Below are 21,476 nucleotides of genomic sequence, written 5' to 3'. Positions count from 1 at the left end.
TCAGAACTTCACTGCAAATTACAGCCAGAGATATCATGAGACAAAGACAACAATATGAAGGACAAAATGAAATTGCCACGAAATATATGAGTCACAACTGGGATGCAATTTGGGAGACTATTAGTTTTAACGGGCTCAATTCACATGTGATAACGGCATGGTACAAAGCCGTCAATAATATTGTCAGCACCAACGAGCGGCTTTATAAAATTGGGAAAGCTGAAACCCCCTTATGTCAGAAATGTAAACAAGTTGACACTGTGATTCATAGATTTACGTGTGCTGGAAATCTCAACAACTGGCATTGGCTCAGGAAACGTCTTGCACTACTGCAACGAACGTCACCCAATTCCATTACTCCTATGGTGCTTTTCAGACCTGAAACTAAGTATTACCCCAAAACCAAAAATAATGCATTACATTGGTTAATGGGACAGTTTGTCCATTACATTATCAATAAAATAGGTGGTGACGACGAAACGGAATTCAAGCTTTTTATGCAAATGGAGTACAGCAACATTAAGCAATATGCAGACCACAGCAAAATGTATGGAAACATGCTGATCATTTTATTCGAACGAATAGGTGTTGGTTAAAGCGCACAGTCTAACACTAAATCTACTATTATAGGAGTACTGCAGAGGTGAAGTATGAATCTACGTTCAAGATGAAGGAAATGTATCCTCTTTTATCCATTTTTGTTACGTCTGCAACCCAATAAGTGTCTCATAAATGCTCGATGTATATTCCAATATGATCACATGTTTAGTACCCGAATGTCTGTTGACAGAAAACTCGAATGACAGCTTTGCAATGGGATCTCACCCCCAGATGTCGTACAACCAGCGCTCCTTACCACAATAAAGAGAGCAGGCGAAAAATATACACGACTATACCCGCTTTTCTATAACAATTAAAATGCACTGAAGGAGCCATTCGGTGGGAGTGATGGTGGGGGCATCGTGGCCAGGCCTCGAGTTCTTTGACCCCTGCCCTCGTTGTCCCCGTCATGCGCCTCCTGATATGAATCCTTATGAAAAACAATAAAAAGCAGTCCAAGGCGCCAGACGAAAAAATAACAAAAAAATGGATCAGGCGTCGGACTTCGGATCTGAAGATTACAGGTTCGAATGCTGTCACGCTATATATATATAAAAAAAGTGGTAGAGCACTGGTCTAGTAAACCAGGAGTCGTGAGTTCCATCCTCACAGGAGGAAGACGAATTTTGGAAATCAGTTGCGCGTCATGGCCGTATAGCAAACAGTATCTGTGATGACGAACAATTAGCGACAGGCGTTTTATTAAGAATTACTCTCAGATGTGATTAAGGCGAATGGCGCAGATAAAGCATTTGCCAAAGCAGCACGGCATAAGGTGGGACGAGGCAGTCTGAATTACATTTTCTAGATGTATTTCTCACAAATCTCAGAGCCTCTCGCGGTCGTCGACGTCGCCGCTGCCGCCGCCTCTGCAGAAGTAGCAAACGGCCATCTTAGCAAATGCGGCGAAGGACACCCTGCCATCGATTCCGAATGCGCAAAGTGTGTGGTCTTGTTTTCCTGTCTATGTTTGGTCGGTCTCGTAAGAGGCTGAATGTAACGAATGGGTGGGAAAGAGTAAGGGGCAGCGGCTGTGTGGAACGAAAACACAATTCCTCAGGGGGTGTGAGTGTTTCGAGGTGAGTCGTATATAAGTTATACTTGGTCGTCAATGACCGTGTGGCCTAATGGATAAGGCGTAGGACTTCGGATCCGAAGATTGCAGGTTCGAATCCTGTCTCGGTCGTGTTTTTCAGTTCTGAAAAAGAAACATACCGTTTTAATGTAGCAATTGAGCAGTACGAAACCGTCTGAATGTTGCTGTTGACCATTTTGTGCTTGGAGATGGTCTTGAGCTTGTAACACACACAACAAGACCGGTGTTAACTAGCGAAATGGTCGGCAGAGTGCCCTCACCGCGAGGTTTGACTGGCACTTGCACATCTAAAACAACGTCGGAAAGTAACTCGTTCGGCTTTTGAGTCACATCAAGTATGTGTGTTAATTTTGACGCCGCTAGCTCTGCAGATTGTCATGCAATTCCTTTACCTCTCAGAAATGATTATGAAATAAAAGTGAAGTACGTGACGAGTGTGACGTTAGGAAAACATTAGGCAGCATGGAGAGATTCTGTATGGGACCAACCAACCCAAACGAGTACTGTGTGATCTGCTACCCAGCAGGTACGCAACGAGGCAGCACGGCTAGCTCAGTCAGTAGTCAGCCAGCGGCTGCGCTGGAGGTCGGACGTGCCGTGCTGTGTGCTGTGCTGCGTTAGCTCCGCGTGGTAAGTGTCTGCTCTTGCTGCAACGCGCCGCTGTCTATAGTATTTGTCTAGACATGAAAAAGAATTTAGAGATGTCGCAACCGCAACGAAAAGATACTTTGAAATTCACGTTTGATCGCAACTTTGTCCGACCGAGGTCATTTGATGTTGAACAGTGGTTAGAGGATGATGTTAAAATAGGACTTGGTGATATTATCGGCATACATTTCTCGATTATGAACTGTGTGGTTTTCGTGAAACTTGCCAGTCCAGAATTGTGTGAAAGGATAGTTCGATCTTGTGGTGGCATTCTGAAATTTAAACATGCTGACGGAAATGTTGGGGAGGTTACCGTTGCCCATGCTGGTCTAGGTATTCGGACCGTGCGAGTCTTTGAACTTCCCTTTGAAATTACAAGTGACCAGATAAATGCAGTTATTGCTCCATACGGGAATGTTTTGAATAATATTGCCGAACGGTGGTCTGCTGCACACAAATTCCCTGTTTTGTATGGTGTGCGCCAATTAAAAGTCGAATTGCAGAAGCACATTCCGTCGTTTATAAACGTCTGCGGATATAGAGCTGTTGTGATGTATGATGACCAACCGAAAACGTGTGCTGTCTGTAATTTGCCAGGCCACGTTCGTGCAGAATGTGTTCAAAGGCGAGTGGCGCAACTGCCTGCCGGCGATGCCGTCAGGCCCCCTGCTATGTCAACGCTGCCCGTGACATATGTCGCCGTAGTGCGCGGTTTTGCAAGTGCCACTGCGCCCCCCGAAGTTACTACGAATACCGACCCACAAGCGACCGACCAACCGACCGACTCAGGTGTAGCATCTGTAGACACTCAACCCTCCTGCGAAGACATATCTGCTCCTGCCCTTGTCGCCGTGGAATCGCCCAATGAGGCAATGGATACGGACGCGACCTCAGTCGCTTCGGGTAGTGCTCCTCTGCATCCTGCAGCTTCTTTAGGAGGTATCAAAAGCTTATCAGGTGCACAGAAAACGGACTCGCAACCAGCCGTTTCTAGTGGTGCTCCTCCGAATCCTGCAGCTGCCTTAGGCACTGACCACAGCCCGTCAAGTGCAATGAAATCAGACCTGGCGTCAGTCACTTCGAGTAGTGCTACTTTGCAACCTGAGGCTTCTTCAGGTACCGTCCAAAGTCCACCACGAGACGCATCTCCCAAGAAATCTAAAAAACGGAGGATCGCGCGTCAAGGTGCAGAGCAGACTGCACCACAACTGCGTGAACAGGCGAAGCAAATAGGGGGCAAAATACGTCAATCTGCATCTGAGAACTTGCAGTGCAATCAGCAGTCATCTAACGAAGACCCTGTGTCCTTGGATAGTACCTCAGGTTCTGCCAGTTTGCCCTCCGATGACGTAGCAATTACCCGAACCGAAGATAAAAATCACCAGCAAACACCTGAATATAGTGCACCACTTAATGACGAACCGATGACAGGGCTGTCGAATCCGTGGGCAGACGATGTCGACGACACTACAAAGGAGGACGCAATTATGGACACCACAGGAACCGTTACAGTCACCACGATGGCCACACCACGAGATGACGTCGTCTTGAATGTCATCGCCGCGACGGATACTGTCCCAGACACGGAGAAGCCGACTGATCCCTTCCCAAGTCATGAATATTTCTAGTCTGACCGGTTTTACTGACTTGTGTCCACATGTCTCTCGGGTCAGATTTCTTAATGTTTTTTCGAAATGACATGTTGCCAGAGTTTTTCCTAATTACACTCCCGTCTTGGCTAACGTAGTTCCGTTGCAGGCCTATAAGATCGCTACGCTGAACATCAATAAAATTTGTAGCCCATTTAATTTACAAAATTTGAAAGATTTATTGTATGCATCTGATGTGGACATTTTGTTTTTACAAGAAGTAACAAACATCAAACTTGACTTCATACAGGGGTATAATGCTATAGTCAATCCTGGAATTGGATGTGATTTGGGTACCGCATTTCTTTTCAAGGAGGGCGTCGTCATTACAGACGTAACAAAACTGCCTAACGGCAGAGGCATTGCCGGCACGCTTTATAACACCAGGATTATTAATGTATATGCCCCATCTGGTTCCACCAATCGGTGCCAACGAGCACAGATTTTTAAAGAGGGAATTGTTCCTTTGTTTGGTGTACACTGCACCCATACCATCCTTGGAGGCGACTTTAACAGTGTCATACATGCCAAAGACCAAACTCCGAACTACAACAAATCGCCGGACCTGGAACGTATCGTCACCGACCTCCGTTTAACTGATTCGTGGGAGCAAAAGCACGGCGCGGCACCCGGCTTTACCCACGTCACTAATCATTCAGCGAGCCGGTTGGATCGAATATATGTCTCGCCCAATCTGAAACACCGCATCCTGCAGTCTGAAATTTGGCCAACCGTTTTTTCAGACCACGCTGCATATATATGCACATTAAATTTGGAACGACCAGGAACCTGTCGATATAAAGGTCCATGGAAACATCATGTTTCACACTTAAAAGATCCTGCCTGTCGAGAAGCCTTTCTCACCACTTGGAGAGCCTGCGAGACCAAACTCATCTCTTACCACTCGACTTTGGATTAGTGGCTCAAATGCGCCAAACCTCAGATCCGGTGATGTTTCATTAACTACTCCCGGGAGAAGAGCTTTTGGCGGAAAAGAACGATAGAATTTTACTTTCATTGTCTCCGAGAACTCTACCTGCAAGGTGCTCCATCTATTGGTAACCATGGGAGAATTAAAAAAATCCAGGCAAAAATACTGACATTAAGGCGACAACAGGTTGAAGGATACCAAATAAGGTCAAGAGCAGAGACTGTGGCGCAAAAAGAAGCCCCTTCGGTATATCATGTGATTCGTGAAACTAAACGAGGATTCCGCAAAATACTGACGGAGCCTAAAACTGATAATGGAACCATCTTGACAATGCACAACGAAATAAAAGCAGAGATACTAACCCATTTCGACAACTTGTTTTCACATAAAGAGGTAGACGAAAAAGCACAGGACGATTTACTGACCCACCTGCAAAGACGCGTTGGTAACGCGTACGCGGAAGCTCTAATAGCGGAGGCGACCGAAGACGATGTACACTATGCTGTCTATCAAAGTGCAAAAAATAAATCCCCTGGAGCTGACGGCATACCAGCAGAATTTTATCAAGTCTTCTGGGAACATATAAAACATAGAATTACATGCATCTGTAATGAACTTCTGAACCTCAATAAGGAGATACCGAAAGATTTTCGCGAAGGTATGATAGTGTTAATTGCAAAAAAATCGGCTGGCAAGAAAATTGGAAATTTGAGACCAATCACTCTGCTGAACAGTGACTATAAAATTTTTTCGCGGCTCTTAGCCCACAGACTTAAAAATGTAATGGCCAGCGTCACCGGCCCATATCAGTCTAGCGTGGGCAAGGGTAGGAAAATTCAGCAGACGCTGTCCGACTACCGCGACATAATTTCAATAGCAGAAGTATGTCGACTAAAATATGCCATCGTGTCGTTAGATTTCGATAAAGCCTTCGACAGGATAAGCCACTCCTACCTCCTGAAAACGATAGGCGCAATGGGTTTTCCGCCGAGATTCGTTGACCTCATACGACGTTTGGTAACGAATAACTCCTCCAGAATCATCATAAATGGACAGCCTAGCCGGCCAGTCGAGATCGTATGTTCCGTCAGGCAAGGTTGTCCGTTGTCCATGGCACTTTTTGCCATGGCCATCGAACCTTTGCTCGCTACCTTGACTCAGCGGTTACAAGGATTACAAATACGAGGAAACAAAATAATATGTAAAGCTTATGCGGACGATGTTGGGTTTCTCGTTATGAATGTAGCGGAAGTCGAGACGGCAATGCACATAATAGAAAAATACGAACGAGCGTCAGCCGCGAGGTTAAACAAAACCAAGTCCGGCATATTTAATATCGGACGTGGCATTGGCATGCGCACACACGGTCAGTTACGTGAGCTAACAGCCTTGAAGTGTCTCGGCATTGATTTCCGAAAAAATATACGTCAAACTATTGCGGCCAACTATAGACAAGTACTAACTACCATACGAGCTAGTGTACGGACACATAGTATTCGACAATTAAATGACATTCAGAGAGTGTCTTTAGCGAACGTCTCTATTACTTCCAAAGTCAATTATGTCGCCCAGATACTGACAATACCCGCCGGCATCGCCAAACAAATTATGTCAGCAATAGGCTATTTTGTGAGCCTTGGCCACATATTTAAAATCCAGTATGACACTCTGACGCTCGCCACTAATAATGGCGGCTTAAATTTAACGAATGTTACTAAAAAGTCGCAGGCTCTGTACATCTCCAATACGTTTCAACAATGGAGACAATCCGGCAGCTGTATCGCCGCACACTTGCTATCTGAAATAGCTCCAGATGACCTCTCTCCACCCATTAATGTGCAGCACATACCGAGCGGACTTTACCATTTACGATGGTTTTTAATAGAATATAGCTACCTACATTCAAGAATTCCGGAAAAAGACATGACAAACGTAAAAGAAATATATGGTAAATTGATGGGAGAAAAGAAGAACAACAAAATAGAACAAAACTATCCATGTCCTAACTGGAAAGTGATATGGGCAAATATTCATAACCGTAACTTAGCTACTCATCTGAAAGCAACATGGTACTTTGTTGTAAATAGGAAAGTTGCAACAAACTCGAAACTTCATACGATCCACTTAGCGGATTCGCCTTTGTGTGCAACGTGTAGTTTCATTGATAACGAAGAACATCGTTTCGTTTGTGACAAGGTTAAAGATATATGGCTGAATGTCCGACGAAAGCTGGCACTCATCCTTCGAACGTCACTTAACGCTATAACGCCTGCGGACTTTTTGACACCGGATGATGTACCCTTTCCTAACACGAAACGCAACGCAGTCAATTGGCTGAAAGCGGCAACGGTACATTACCTCTTCACGAAGGAAGAGAAAAGTCAAGAGGATTTTTGGATCTATCTGCTAACTGAGCATCACATGTTACTGAAGACTAGGAAATATAAAGAAACATACGTCAATTTTTTAATCAAGACCTTGATGTAAAAGAATTAACAAGAAAAATCTGCGGACACAGAAGACAAACGTAAGAGAGTGTTCACCACTACTAACTTACTTTACAATCGTGGAAAAAAAAAATTATTTTAGTTTTTACCGGAATTGCCGTTCTTTGAGTTCAACGTTTATTAATTTATTTTTCAAGAAGCCATTATAAATAGTTGCTTCTCACCGAATATGGTTTTTTTTAAGCATTTTCAGAGAGAAGAGGCAGTTTCGGAATGCCCTCTGACGTTTCTTTGTCAAGGAAGCCTATTTGCTTTAAGTGTGACAACAAAAAACAGCGATGAAGAAGGAAACAAACTGAACATAACTTCTGTTTCTACCTACTGAAGACTTCATTCTTTTTTCACATTATCAATAAGCCCAAAGAAGGGGTACATTAGTTTCTCCGCGATAAAGGGATTAACCTTGTCTCATCAGTTTATGGTTATGTACATGGCGTGAGAAGCCGACGCTGATGAAGGCGAATTATGGAGAGCGCAAGGATGGGCTAAAAGGGGTGATGGGAGGCCCAAAAAAAAAAAAAAGAAAAACAAAAAAAAAATGGATAAGGCGTCGGACTTCGCATCCGGAGATTGCAGGTTCGAATCCTGTCACGGTCGTGTTTTTCCAGTTCTGAAAAAGAAACATACCGTTGTAATGTAGCAATTGTGCAGTACGAAACCGTCTGAATGTTGCTGTTGACCATTTGGTGCTTGGAGATGGTCTTTAGCCTGAAACACACACAACAAGACCGGTGTTAACTAGCGAAATGGTCGGCAGAGTGCCCTCACGGCGAGGTTTGACTGGCACTTGCACATCTAAAACAACGTCGGAAAGTAACTCGTTCGGCTTTTGAGTCACGTCAAGTATGTGTGTTAATTTTGACGCCGCTAGCTCTGCAGATTGTCATGCAATTCCTTTACCTCTCAGAAATGATTATGAAATGAAAGTGAAGTACGTGACGAGTGTGACGTTAGGAAAACATTAGGCAGCATGGAGAGATTCTGGATGGGACCAACCAACCCAAACGAGTACAGTGTGATCTGCTACCCAGCAGGTATCCAACGAGGCAGCACGGCTACCTCACTCGGTAGAGCATGAGACTCTTAATCACAGGGTCGTTGGTTCGAGCCCTACGCTGGGCGGAACGGACTTTTTCTCCGCTGCAGATTTAAATTACCGATTTTCTGATTAACGTGATGTAATGGAAATAGCAACTTTAAAATATGCCTACGTCTCAACCAGTCGCAAGAAAACTGTATTTGAAGGTGAAGGTGATTTTGTAGACATGTGTGAAAGTCATGTTCTGAAGTGCAGGTGGTTTTATTTGGAGAGAACATCGGCTACGTGTCAGATGTGTAGCCAAGCAGTAATGGGTCGCCATAGGTGCAAATATTAGTCGAAAATATGAAGTGTTGTCAGCTGAAGCCTGATGATTCAGACGACCGTACGGACGAAGTAAGCAAAAGTTCCGCTAGTCCGCGCCTCTTTAGCTCAGTGGTAGCGCACTTGTCTAGTAAACCAGGAGTCGTGAGTCCCATTCTCACAGGAGGAAGACGAATTTTGGAAATCAGTTGCGCGTCGTGGCCGTATAGCAAACAGTATCTGTGATGATGAACAATTAGCGACAGGCGTATTATTAAGAATTACTCTCAGATGTGATTAAGGCGAATGGCGCAGATAAAGCATTTGCCAAAGCGGTACCTCATAAGGTGGGACTAGGCAGTCTGAATTACATTTTATAGATGTATTTATCACAAATCTCAGATCCTCTCGCGGTCGTCGTCGTCGTCGCCGCCGTTTCTGCAGAAGTAGCAAATGGCCATCGTAGCAAATGCGGCGAGGGACACCCTGCCTTCGATTCCGAATGCACAAAGTGTGTGGTCTTGTTTGCCAGTCTATATTTGGTCGGTCTCGTAAGAGGTTGAATGTAACGAATGGGTGGGATAGAGCAAGGGGCAGCGGCTGTGTGGAACGAAAACACAATTCCAGAGGGGGTGTGAGCGTTTCGAGATGAGTCGTATATAAGTTATACTTGGTCGTCAGTGAACGTGTGGCCTAATAGATAAGGCGTTGGACTTCGGATCCGAAGAGAACAGGTTCGAATCCTGTCCCGGTCGTGTTTTTCCAGTTCTGAAAAAGAAACATACCGTTTTAATGTAGCAATTGAGCAGTACGAAACCGTCTGAATGTTGCTGTGTACCATTTTGTGCTTGGAGATGGTCTTGAGCTTGAAACACACACAACAAGACCGGTGTTAACTAGCGAAATGGTCGGCAGAGTGCCGTCACCGCGAGTTTTGACTGGCACTTGCACATCTAAAACAACGTCGGAAAGTAACTCGTTCAGTTTTTGAGTCACATCAATATGTGTGTTAATTTTGACACCGCTAGCTCTGCAGATTGTCATGCAACTCCTTTACCTCTCAGAAATGATTACGAAATAAAAGTGAAGTACGTGACGAGTGTGACGTTAGGAAAACATTAGGCAGCATGGAGGGATTCTGTATGGGAGCAACCAACCCAAACGAGTACTGTGTGATCTGCTACCCAGCAGATATCCAACGAGTTAGCACGGCTAGCTCAGTCGGTAGAGCATGAGACTCTTAATCACAGGGTCGTGGGTTCGAGCCCTACACTGGGCGGAACGGAATTTTTTTCCGCTGCAGTTGTAAATTACCGTTTTTCTGATTAACGTGATGTAATGGAAATAGCAACTTTAAAACTGGCCTACGTCTCCATCAGTCGCAAGAAACTGTATTTGAAGGTGAAGGTGATTTTGTAGACATGTGTGAAAGTCATGTTCTGAAGTGCAAGTGGTTTTGTTTAGAGAGAACATCGGCTACGTGTCAAATGTGTAGCCAAGCAGTAATGGGTCGCCATAGCTGCAAATATTAGTTGAAAATATGAAGTGTTGTCAGCTGAAGTATGATGATTCAGACGACCATACGGCCGAAGTACGCAAAAGTGCCGCTAGGCCGCGCCTTTTTAGCTCAGTGGTAGAGCAATGGTCTAGTAAACCAGGGGTCGTGTGTTCTATCCTTACAGGAGGGAGACGAATTTTGGAAATCAGTTGCGCGTCGTGGCCGTATAGCAAACAGTATCTGTGATGACGAACAATTAGCGACAGGCGTTTTATTAAGAATTACTCTCAGATGTGATGAAGGCGAATGGCGCAGATAAAGCATTTGCCAAAGCGGTACGGCATAAGGTGGGACGAGGCAGTCTGAATTACATTTTATAGATGTATTTCTCACAAATCTCAGAGCCTCTCGCGGTCGTCGTCGTCGTAATGGAGTGCACAATGGTGCTCGAGATGTGTTTGTTACCTCAGGTGCTGTATGATTGTCGACAAGGAGTGAAAACGGAGCAATTTGTGACGGCTCTTTCAATTTAAGACGTTAAAAACAGACGGAATTTGCATTTGTAACCTTTGGAACCTTTGTGTATATGAACGTGCCCGCGCCTTTGTACTCTGCTCCCTTCACCGCTACAAACCAACCAACCATCGTGTCCGTGCGCATCAGAGTCGCAAAGAATGGGGAATAGCGCAGTTCGGTCGTGCATGGGGCGTAGCTCAGTTGGTAGAGCGTTCGCGTCACATGTGAAAGGTGCAGGGTTCAAGCCGCGGCTTAACCTCATTGAAGTCTAGAGGCTGGACAACACGTTCGTCTTACTCAGAGCGGTGTCCGAACTCTGTTTTCGACGTTATACGTGCCACTTTCATTGTGGACAACTACGATTCGATACAGAATATACGAAACCTGAAAGACACCCTAACGGATACATAGAGAGTAATGTTTGTCTGCTGAATAATGGGAGTGCATGGGTCTGTGTCGTATATATTGCTGTATGTAGCACCATTAGTCTTCGGGGGGCGGGCGTAGCTCAGATGGTAGAGCGCTCGCTTAGTATGCGAGAGGTACTGGGATCAATACCCAGTGCCTGCAGAATTTTTAACACACCTACATGTGCACCTTGCAATGCTAGTGGAATAATTCACAGCCAGCAGATGTGTCTAGGAAGATACAAGCGTATGATTAGCATCCACAATTGGCAAGCGTGCTGTTATTAGTGCGCGGAAAGCACCCTCCTCCCACGCCTTCACTTAATTTAGAAACAGTGCAAGTGTTCCCGTAAGATTCTCAAGCCTATGCCGGAAAGATCTGCCTTGCGCCGAGTTCACGTAAATCCCACTGCACATTCCTATTCTTTGCGTGCAGTCGGCTGCTACTGGTGTTGCTAGTTGTGACTGCTGACAACAGATGCCGTAGCAATCAATCCATGGAGTGAGTTGTATGTTTTGCGATAGTCTGTCTCTGACAAGCAAGCACAGGTGACATAGGTGCGAACACAGGAAGCTTGCAGACCCTCGCTGCCTGCAGACACCGAGCATCCACACTAGAAGGGCGGCCTAAGCCGTAGGCGAAATGTGCTCATTCGCTTTGGCGCGACGTCGAATTATAAATAATGCTGTCACTAGCGTGAGCGTCGTGGAAAGTCGGAAAAGTCGGCTGCGTGGGTGAGTGCCTAGTTTGGGGAGCGTTTCGTAGTATGCGCAGTGCAATGGAGACGCGGAAACTTGTTGTGGCCCAGTGTTTTGCAGTTGGACGACAAGATTGGTACACAGTAGTAAAGAGCGAGGCACTGAGTTGGCATGAATAATGGAGTGCACAATGGGGCTCGAGATGTGTTTGTTACCTCAGGTGCTGTATGATTGTCGACAAGGAGTGAAAACGGAGCAATTTGTGACGGCTCTTTCAATTTAAGACGTTAAAAACAGACGGAATTTGCATTTGTAATACCAGAGCATCGAAACTCCTTGGAACTTTTGTGTATATGAACGTGTCCGCGCCTTTGTACTCTGCTCCCTTCAGCGCTACAAACCAACCAACCATCGTGTCCGTGCGCATCAGAGTCGCAAAGTATGGGGAATAGCCAATTTGGTCGTGCATGGGGCGTAGCTCAGTTGGCAATTCGGCCTTTGGCTGTGGAGCGGTGCGGTACGTCCCGGCCGCTCCGTGTCGCGTTTCCGGGTGTGTTGTTGTTTACCGCGCCGGCGCGCTAGTGTTACGTATTGCCGTCATGTTCCTGACACACGATGGCTCTTTCGTATCGGAAAGCCACGATCAAGCTGCAGTTCGACACTACGTACTCTAGACCCAAGGCCCACGAAGTACAGCGTTTTTTACGCGATGTGATACATGTTGATCCTAACGAGCTGATCGGTATCCACTTATCTATTGTCTCCAGCGTCGTATATCTTAAGTTCACTGACGACGAAGCATGTGACAAACTTCTCAGACGCTCGACGGCAGGTTATCGGTTCTGCCACTCAGACGGAAACGTGGGTGTGTTGACGCTTGAACGTGCTGGATTGGGAATCCAAAATATGCGCGTGTTTGAGCTCCCTTTTGAAGTTCCAGCAGATTAGGTCACCCTTGCTCTTCGACCCTATGGAACAGTTCTCGGCCACACGGCCGAAAAATGGAAGACCTTCGACACCTACCCTGTCCTTAACGGGGCGCGACAAGTCCGTATTGACCTGCATCGCCATATTCCTTTGTATCTCACGATCGCTGGTTGCAGGGCAATAATTATTTACGACGGTCAGCCGAGAACCTGCTCCGGTTGTGGACAGACGGGACACATGCGTACCGAATGCCTGCAACGCCGTCTCGTGCAGACACCCTCGACCGACCAGATTCGTCCGTCGACACCGACCTCTCTGCCGATTACGTATGTTGCGGCGGCGAGACGGGAGACGCCAGCTGTATATGACGACCCCACTGTATTGGTGCGAGCTTTGGAGGACCCTGCAGTAGCTTCCACGGAGCCCCAAGCGTCTTTCAGTGCTGATGCTACTGATGTCCTTTCGTCGGACCCCGGCGCACCGTCACAACGGCTCGCCGACGGTGCGATGGAAGTTGATGCACAGGATGCAGCGACCTCCCCTTGCCCTACGTCGGAAACAGAGGCGCGGCAGCGTAAGCAGAAATCACCCAAGCGTCATAAGAAGCGGCGCAAGACAACCGACGACGTAGAACAGCCCGAGGCGGCACCGCTGGATGACGAGGTGCCTCAACCGCTCCACCGCGCCGACACATGCGACCCTACCGTCTCACACGGTTCGACGTCTTCTCCCACTACCGCTGGGCCTGGACCACATGGGGATGCGGGAGATCACCGCAGCTCCGACACCGGGGATGCACCCTTGCCTCCGTCTGCCTCTCGAGATCCAGTGGTGTCAACGTCCCTGGGCGACTGGGCGCAGGAGATGGAGTTGCAGGATGCGTTACAGGACCAAGACGATGTACCGATGCCGATGGTAGCGTCTACGCGGCCGGCGACAGACGCCTAGGGCAGCATGAGCACCTCTCGTCGCTGCCTAGCACTTCGCAAGACCGGCGCTCCACGTCACGACTACTGCCCTCCTGTCATACCATGGTCACCTCCCGAGACTTGATGGACCAGGCATACCGCCTCGCCACGATCAATGTCAATGGCATTACATCTGATGTCAAGACCCGTATGCTGAAAGATACGTTACGCGCTGCGGATCTGGACGTTGTTTTCCTTCAAGAAGTCCGATCAGGACTCTGTCTCGATGCCTACGGATATGACGCCTACACTATGCCTGCAGATGTGGGCGGCGGAGGTACAGCGGGAAGGGATAATGGCCACTGATGTCTCCTATTTACCGTCGGCCCGGGGGGTCGCACTCACGATTGGTACAGTACGTCTGGTGAACTTATATGCTCCTTCAGGCACCGGCAAAAGGAGAGAACGGCGCACCTTTTTTGCCGAAGATATAGCCCCGCTCTTCCAGGGCACTACCGACCACTTGGTAGTAGGCTGCGATTTTAATTGTGTGCTCCGCCCATCCGACCAGGAGCCACACTATACCACCTGCCCGGCACTCCAGGCACTTGTACAGGACTTGGCCTCGTTGGACACCTGGATCATCCAACACGGCGACCGTCGAGCACACACCTACTTTACTAGTCACTCTGCGAGCCGTTTGGATCGAGTCTACGTCACCCGCGGCCTACGATCGGCCGTTGTCGACGCTGAGATGTGGCCGGCAGCGTTCACGGATCACCTCGCATATGTGTGTACTCTCACCCTTCCCCACCAGCGCGTCCGCCGAAGTAGGGGTCCGTGGCGCCTCAATGTGGCCCTTCTTGATGAGATAAATTGCAGACGCGCAGTCGAGTCCACATGGAGCAATTGCCACCGGCGTTTACCCGCCTACCGTTCTGTACTTCAATGGTGGTTACGGTGTGCAAAACCCGCACTGTGCCGAACATTAGTCAGCTATGGACGCGACCAAGCGCGCTGGTATACTGCGACTACTGATTTCTACTATACTGCTCTCCGTGAACTGGCTGTACAACCGCCGTCGCCTGAGTACAACGCGTCAAGGCACAATTGCTTCGTATCAACGCCGTACGTCTTGCGGGTGTGCGGGTGCGAGCGAGGACGACTGATGATGTTCGTGGTGAACGACCTTCCCTCCACCATATCATTCAAGAACGCAGAAGACGCAAGAGGCATCTCATTACCGAGACGGAGGATGGGCGACGCGTTGACGCACAAATGGATATCGTCCGAGAGGTCACACAGTCATATAAACTTCTTTACGAGAGGGAGTCCCACATGAATGTAGGGGTCAGGGAAGTCCTATCTGACCTACCAGTCTCTCGGAACCTACAAGATGATGCTACGCTCTTGTCGGCGGTGACTTTGGAAGAACTGCGAGAGGCTCTGCTGCGTGGCTCTCCCAACAGAACGCCTGGCCCTGACGGCCTCCCTCTTGAATTTTACAAGCGGTTCTTTGATCTCATGGGCCCAATGTGGGTCAGGATGTACAGTGAACTCCTGGACGCCGATTTTCAGGTACCATCTGACTTTACTGAGGGTCTCTTGATCCCTGTGCCCAAACCCGGCGGAGGCCGTCGCCCTCTTGATTTTCGCCCGTTGACAATGCTAAACACTGACTATAAGCTGTTGACACGCATGCTCCGTGAGAGGCTCAAACCTTCGGTAATGGCGGCCATTCACACTGATCAAACCTGCCTCAGGGGCGACACTAATGTGTTTACGACTTTAAGCACCTATAGAGACGTGGTGGCGCTCATGCAAACTTGCCGCCTCCAAGGCGCTCTTGTTGCGCTGGACTTCGACCATGCTTTCGACCGCGTTAACCATGGTTTCCTGCGTGCTGTTATGGAACACATCGGTGTCCCGCGTCTGACGACGTCTGTTGTGCTTCGATTGATCCATGGGGCTGTCACGAGGATTATGATCAACGGCTGTCGGTCCGCCCCCGTCCGTGTCAACAGGTCCGTCCGGCAGGGTTGTCCTCTTTCTGCCATGCTCTTCGCCGTTGCCCTCGAACCAGCTCTTCACGGACAACGGCGACGCTTGGAAGGACTTACCCTCCGTTCTGTAACCTTTTCGATGTGGTGCATACGCCGACGATGTGATGTTCTTAGCACGGTCTGGTGACGAAATACACACGGCGTTTTCCTGGCTCCACCAGTATGGGGCGGTGGCAGGCAGTGTGCTCAACCTTCGGAAATCACGCTACATGGAGGTAGGACGAGGAATGCCTGCAGGTCTGGCCGTACCTCTGACAAAGGTCCCGATGCTCAAGTGTTTAGGGATATCACTCCATCGACAAATACAACGCACGGTGGCCTTTACGTATCGTATGGTCTTACGACGACTCTGTTTAGAGGCTCGTCTCAATAAATTCAGATCATTGAACATTTTGCAACGCGCCCAATACGTCAATGTGTACATGGCTTCTCACCTTAACCATTACGCCCATGTACTGCCGATAACGGACACGATGGCTTCCAGGATACAGGCAGTGTTTGGACACGTGGTGAACGATGGTGCTGTTTTCAAGATCCGTTTTGTTACGCTTACTTTACCCTTCGACAAAGGCGGTGTTGGACTCACTCACGTCAAGCACAGAGCGCTGGCACTGTATCTCCGTTCCATGAGGCGACTCTGGCTTTCACCAACAGCCAGTCTCCCCGGCCTACTGATTGAAGAAGTGGCCCCACGTACGCTGTACCCACCGGTACCAGTTGGACATTTATCGCCCTCGCTGTCACATATTACAACGTTTTTCGTAGAGCATAGCTATGTGTTGCGGGTTATATCGGAGACACGGAATCCGACAGCGAAGACTTATTATAGTGCTCTCCAGCACTAGACTCCGGATAACGACATTGTACGGCGCCACCCCACGGTCGACTGGCCGCGGTTTGGCGAGCCATCCAAGCGCCGTTCCTGTCTACTTTCGTGCGGTCGACGTGGTATGTGGTCGTTAACGAGAAACTTCCAACCCGACAACGGCTGCATGCCATTCACCTAATTGACGACCCTGTGTGCCCTCGTTGCACGACGTTAGACACGGACGAACATAGACTGAACTGTGAGTGCTGGAAACTGATCCGCCAGATCCTGGCTTTCCTGCCCCGCAGCCCCTACGTTTCGATTTTACCCCAAGAACTCTTTCATCCCGACGCTGTCTATTTCCCTATGACCCGGATGAATGCGGTTAATTGGGTACGAGGAATGGCGATACACTACATATATCGCGATGGAGACAAACACGTCCTCGATTTATGGTACTATATGATCGACGAGTTTCTGGTCTTAACGAACAGACAGGATTACCGGAACCTTTTTGCGAACTATTTGGGTTCGTCATTCATAGACCCAGCTGGGGTGTGCAGGGTGTGAGAAGACATTAACTTGTAGATGTGATCTTTCCACGATTCCCCTATGGTAACAGAAACAGTCTCTGGCTGTGTGCAGCGGCCCCGGGCGCTCCAACGATTGGTGGCTGGTGATGTCCAATGTAATGACGACCGCCCGTTCCTGGCCGCCCGCCTAGCAATGTGACCGCGGCGAGCAAGATGGCCCTTTTTAGTTCACTTTATTGGCAACTTTTTGCGCATGGCTGCCTTGTTTTTTTATGCATTCTCAAAAAAAAAGTGATTATCACATCCGCCTAACACGCGGGAGGTCCCCGGTTCGATCCCGGGCGGAAACAATTTTTTTTTCTTTTTCTTCCAAATTCATTATCTTATATCCAATTCTCTGATTTGCTGCATTGAGAATGATGTTTGCGTCATATAATCAAAGATCGTAAAGACATATATTCATGTTTCAGGCAAAGTCTTCTTTTTTTTCTTCAGAGGTTTTTTGTGTTTCAAATTAGTCTTTGTTTTTCCAAGGATTTTTGTTTGTTAGTTTTACCAGACTTGTGTTTGGGTAGTGTAAGTAGTAAAAAAAAAAAAAAATTAGATAAAAAAAAGGTTACAAGAAGGAGCAGCGAAATGTGAGGTCCTTGGTTCGAGCCTTCCCTTGAGTAAAAATTTTACTTTCTTTATTTTCCCTAAGCTAAAAAAAAAAAGTTGGTAGAGCGTTCGCTTCGCATGTGAAAGGTCCAGAGTTCAAGCCGCGGCGCCTCCATTTTTTGTGGTCAGTGCATGGTAAGTGTTGGTCGCGGCGAACCTAAGGGCACGCAAGATGTTGCAAAGCCAGCGTCACAGACTGATATGATGTTAAAAACAGATGGAATTTGCATTTGTAATACCAGAGCATCGAAACTACTTGGAACTTTTGTGTATATGAACGTGTCCGCGCCTTTGTACTCTGCTCCCTTCACCGCTACAAACCAACCAACCATCGTGTCCGTGCGCATCAGAGTCGCAAAGAATGGGGAATAGCACAGTTTGGTCGTGCATGGGGCGTAGCTCAGTTTGTAGAGCGTTCGCTTCGCATGTGAAAGGTGCAGGGTTCAAGCCGCGGCGTCTATATTTTTGTGGTCAGTGCATGGTAAGTGTTGGTCGCGGCGAACCTAAAGGCACGCAAGGTGTTGCAAAGCCAGCGTCACAGACTGATATGATGTATACTGACGTAAGGAGAGCAAGATGTAAGTGTGGGGAACGGCTGTTATCGAGGTTTCATCGAGTGCAGATCTGTCTTAGGTATCACGGCTTAACCTCATTGAAGTCTAGAGGGTGGACAACACGTTCGCCTTACTCAGAGCGGTGTCCGAACTCTATTTTCGACGTTATACGTGCCACTTTCATTGTGGCCAACAACGATTCGATACAGAATGCATGAAACCTGAAAGACACCCTAACGGATACATAGAGAGTAGTGTTTGTCTGCTGAATAATGGGAGTGCAAGGGTCTGTGTCGTCTATATGGCTGTATGTAGCACCATTAGTCTTCGTGGGGGCGGGCGTAGCTCAGATGGTAGAGCGCTCGCTTAGTATGCGAGAGGTTCTGGGATCAATACCCAGTGCCTACAGGATTATTAACACACCTACATGCTCACCTTGCCATGCTAGTGGAATAATTCAAAGCCAGCAGATGTGTCTAGGAAGATACAAGCGAATGATTAGCATCCACAATTGGCAAGCGTGCTGTTATTAGTGCGCGCGAAGCACCCTCCTCCCACGCCTACACTTCATTTAGAAACAGTACAAGTGTTCCCGTAAGATTCTCAAGCCTATGTCGGAAAGATCTGCCTTGCGCCGAGTTCACGTAAATCCCACTGCACATTCCTATTCTTTGCGTGCAATCGGCTGCTACTGGTGTTGCTAGTTGTGACTGCTGATAACAGATGCCGTAGCAATCAATTCATGGAGTGAGTTGTATGTTTTGCGATAGTCTGTCTCTGACAAGCAAGCACAGGTGACATAGGAGCGAACACAGGAAGCTTGCAGACCCCCGCTGCATGCAGACACCGAGCAGCCACACTAGGAGGGCGGCCTAAGCCGTAGGCGAAATGTGCTCTTTCGCTTTGGCGCGACGTCGAACTATAAATAATGCTGTCACTAGCGTGAGCATTGCGTGAGCGTCGTGGAAAGTCGGAAAAGTCGGCTGCGTTGGTGAGTGCCAAGTTTGGGGAGCGTTTCGTAGTATGCGCAGTGCAATGGAGACGCGGAAACTGGTTGTGGCCCAGTGTTTGGCAGTTGGACGATAAGATTGGTACACAGTAGTAAAGAGCGAGGCACTGAGTTGGCATGAATAATGGAGTGCACAATGGGGCTCGAGATGTGTTTGTTACCTCAGGTGCTGTATGATTGTCGACAAGGAGTGAGAACGGAGCAATTTGTGACAGCTCTTTCAATTTAAGACGTTAAAAACAGACGGAATTTGCATTTGTAATACCAGAGCATCGAAACTACTTGGAACTTTTGTGTATATGAACGTGTCCGCGCCTTTGTACTCTGCTCCCTTCACCGCTACAAACCAACCAACCATCGTGTCCGCGCGCATCAGAGTCGCAAAGAATTGGGACTAGTGCAATTTGGTCGTGCATGGGGCGTAGCTCATTTGGCAGTCGGCTTTCGGCCGTGGTCGCGTGCGGACCGGCTCCGCGCGCCGGACAGCGCACCGTAGTTTGTTTACTTCCGCGTCGCGGTATTTCGTGTTGTGTAGCGTCCATTTCTATTGCACCTCATGGCGCACTGTTACCGCCGAGCGACAGTTAACGTAACATTCCAAGCTGAACATGCTAGACCACGCGCTTTTGAAATTGAACAATTCATTCGTGAAGAGCTACGTCTGGACCCTCAGGAAGTGATAGGTATTCATTTCTCTATCACTAGCAGCATCGTCTATATTAAGATGACGACGGAGGAAGCGTGTGCTAACGTAGTTCGACAATACGCACGCGGACTCAAGTTCAAACATTCTGACGGGCAAATTGGAGAGGTGACGGTCGATCACGCTGGTTTCGGACTTCGAACAATCCGGGTTTTTGAGCTCCCTTTCGAAGTGCCGCAAGATGTGGTCGTCGAAGCTTTCCGACCCTATGGCAATGTTGTGGGGCACATCGCGGAGAAATGGCAGACATTCACGACATACAACGTGTTGAATGGTGTCCGCGAAATCAAAATCGAACTCTCCAAACATGTACCATCCTATCTGCTGATAGGTGGCGTGCGAGCCATCGTTATGTATGATGGCCAGCCGCGGACGTGTGCCGGTTGCGGACAGGAGGGCCATGTTCGGTCAGAATGTCTCCGCCGACGTTTGCTCCAGGTCCCGACCAGTGACTCAGCTCCCAAAGTGACGCCCGCTTCTTTACCAGATAGCTACGCCACAGCCGTACGCAGCCCCGATGCGTCACTTCAGGAAGCACCTCTTCTCCACCCGGCACTCCCCACTGGAAATGACCGTGCTGCCATGGCCTCACCGGCACCATCTCCTCTGACGGCTACGACACCACCAACTCTCCAGAGCTCGATGGACATCGACGCGAATGCGGTGCCTACCTCTGCCTTTCTTCAGACTGGCGCGACCTCGGACATCGAACATCCACATTCTGATTCAGAACAGCACCTCCGAAAGCAACGGTCGCCCAGAAAACGGAAGAAGAGGAGTCAAACGCCATCTGACGACACACTTCTTCATGTGGCATCACAGGCAGTGGAGCTGATACACGACAGTGATCTCCCTTCGAGCGTTCTGACGACAGGAGAGGCTGCTCCTGATGTCCCATCTGAAGAACGATCTCACACGAATATGACGGATTCCAAGGAGGGTGCCTCCCTGGACCCCACTACAGCAGCGTCGCTACAACTCGCCCTCGAGGAGTGTGACAGTCGCTCACCGTCTGTTCCAGTCTCCTGGGCTGATGATATCGTCGAAGGAGCAGTTCGAGATGGTGGTCCTCCCATCAGGCAGTGCCCCATGGAGGTGCCTGACCCACCTTCCAGCCAGTGATTACGACAACGGTGACTACGTCAGATGTTACACGCCAGCCAGACATCTCTGCCGGAACATCTGTGCCAATGGTGGGAGCACGCCCCCAACATTACCGCATAGCGACGATGAATCTGGCCACCATTCGGGCCCCCCATAAACTGGCAATGTTCCGTGAGACCATTTATGCTGCTGATGTCGACATTGCCCTCCTCCAAGAAGTGTTTGTCGCCGATTTCCATGCCCCCACTGGCTACGTGGCACACATCTCCCATGCTTCTGACAACGGTAGTGGAGTTGCCATCCTCCTCCGTTCTGGA

General features: G+C 48.4%; 4 non-coding genes across 4 annotated transcripts; all 4 read left to right on the top strand.

Annotated features, from left to right (window-relative positions):
* Nucleotides 1-1,713: 1,713 nt before the first annotated feature.
* On the top strand, nucleotides 1,714-1,786 carry Trnar-ucg (transfer RNA arginine (anticodon UCG)). The gene has a single exon. It is a non-coding gene; the product is annotated as a tRNA-Arg (tRNA).
* Nucleotides 1,787-9,979: 8,193 nt separating this feature from the next.
* Trnak-cuu (transfer RNA lysine (anticodon CUU)) lies at nucleotides 9,980-10,052 on the top strand. The gene has a single exon. It is a non-coding gene; the product is annotated as a tRNA-Lys (tRNA).
* A 1,232-nt stretch (nucleotides 10,053-11,284) lies between these two features.
* Nucleotides 11,285-11,357, top strand: Trnat-agu (transfer RNA threonine (anticodon AGU)). Its single transcript has one exon. It is a non-coding gene; the product is annotated as a tRNA-Thr (tRNA).
* A 7,321-nt stretch (nucleotides 11,358-18,678) lies between these two features.
* Trnat-agu (transfer RNA threonine (anticodon AGU)) lies at nucleotides 18,679-18,751 on the top strand. The gene has a single exon. It is a non-coding gene; the product is annotated as a tRNA-Thr (tRNA).
* Nucleotides 18,752-21,476: the final 2,725 nt, after the last annotated feature.

The sequence above is a fragment of the Schistocerca gregaria genome, chromosome 10 (genome assembly GCF_023897955.1).
Source record: "Schistocerca gregaria isolate iqSchGreg1 chromosome 10, iqSchGreg1.2, whole genome shotgun sequence".
Classification (NCBI taxonomy): Eukaryota; Metazoa; Arthropoda; class Insecta; order Orthoptera; family Acrididae; genus Schistocerca; species Schistocerca gregaria.
This window is presented reverse-complemented; position numbering and strand designations above follow the sequence as displayed.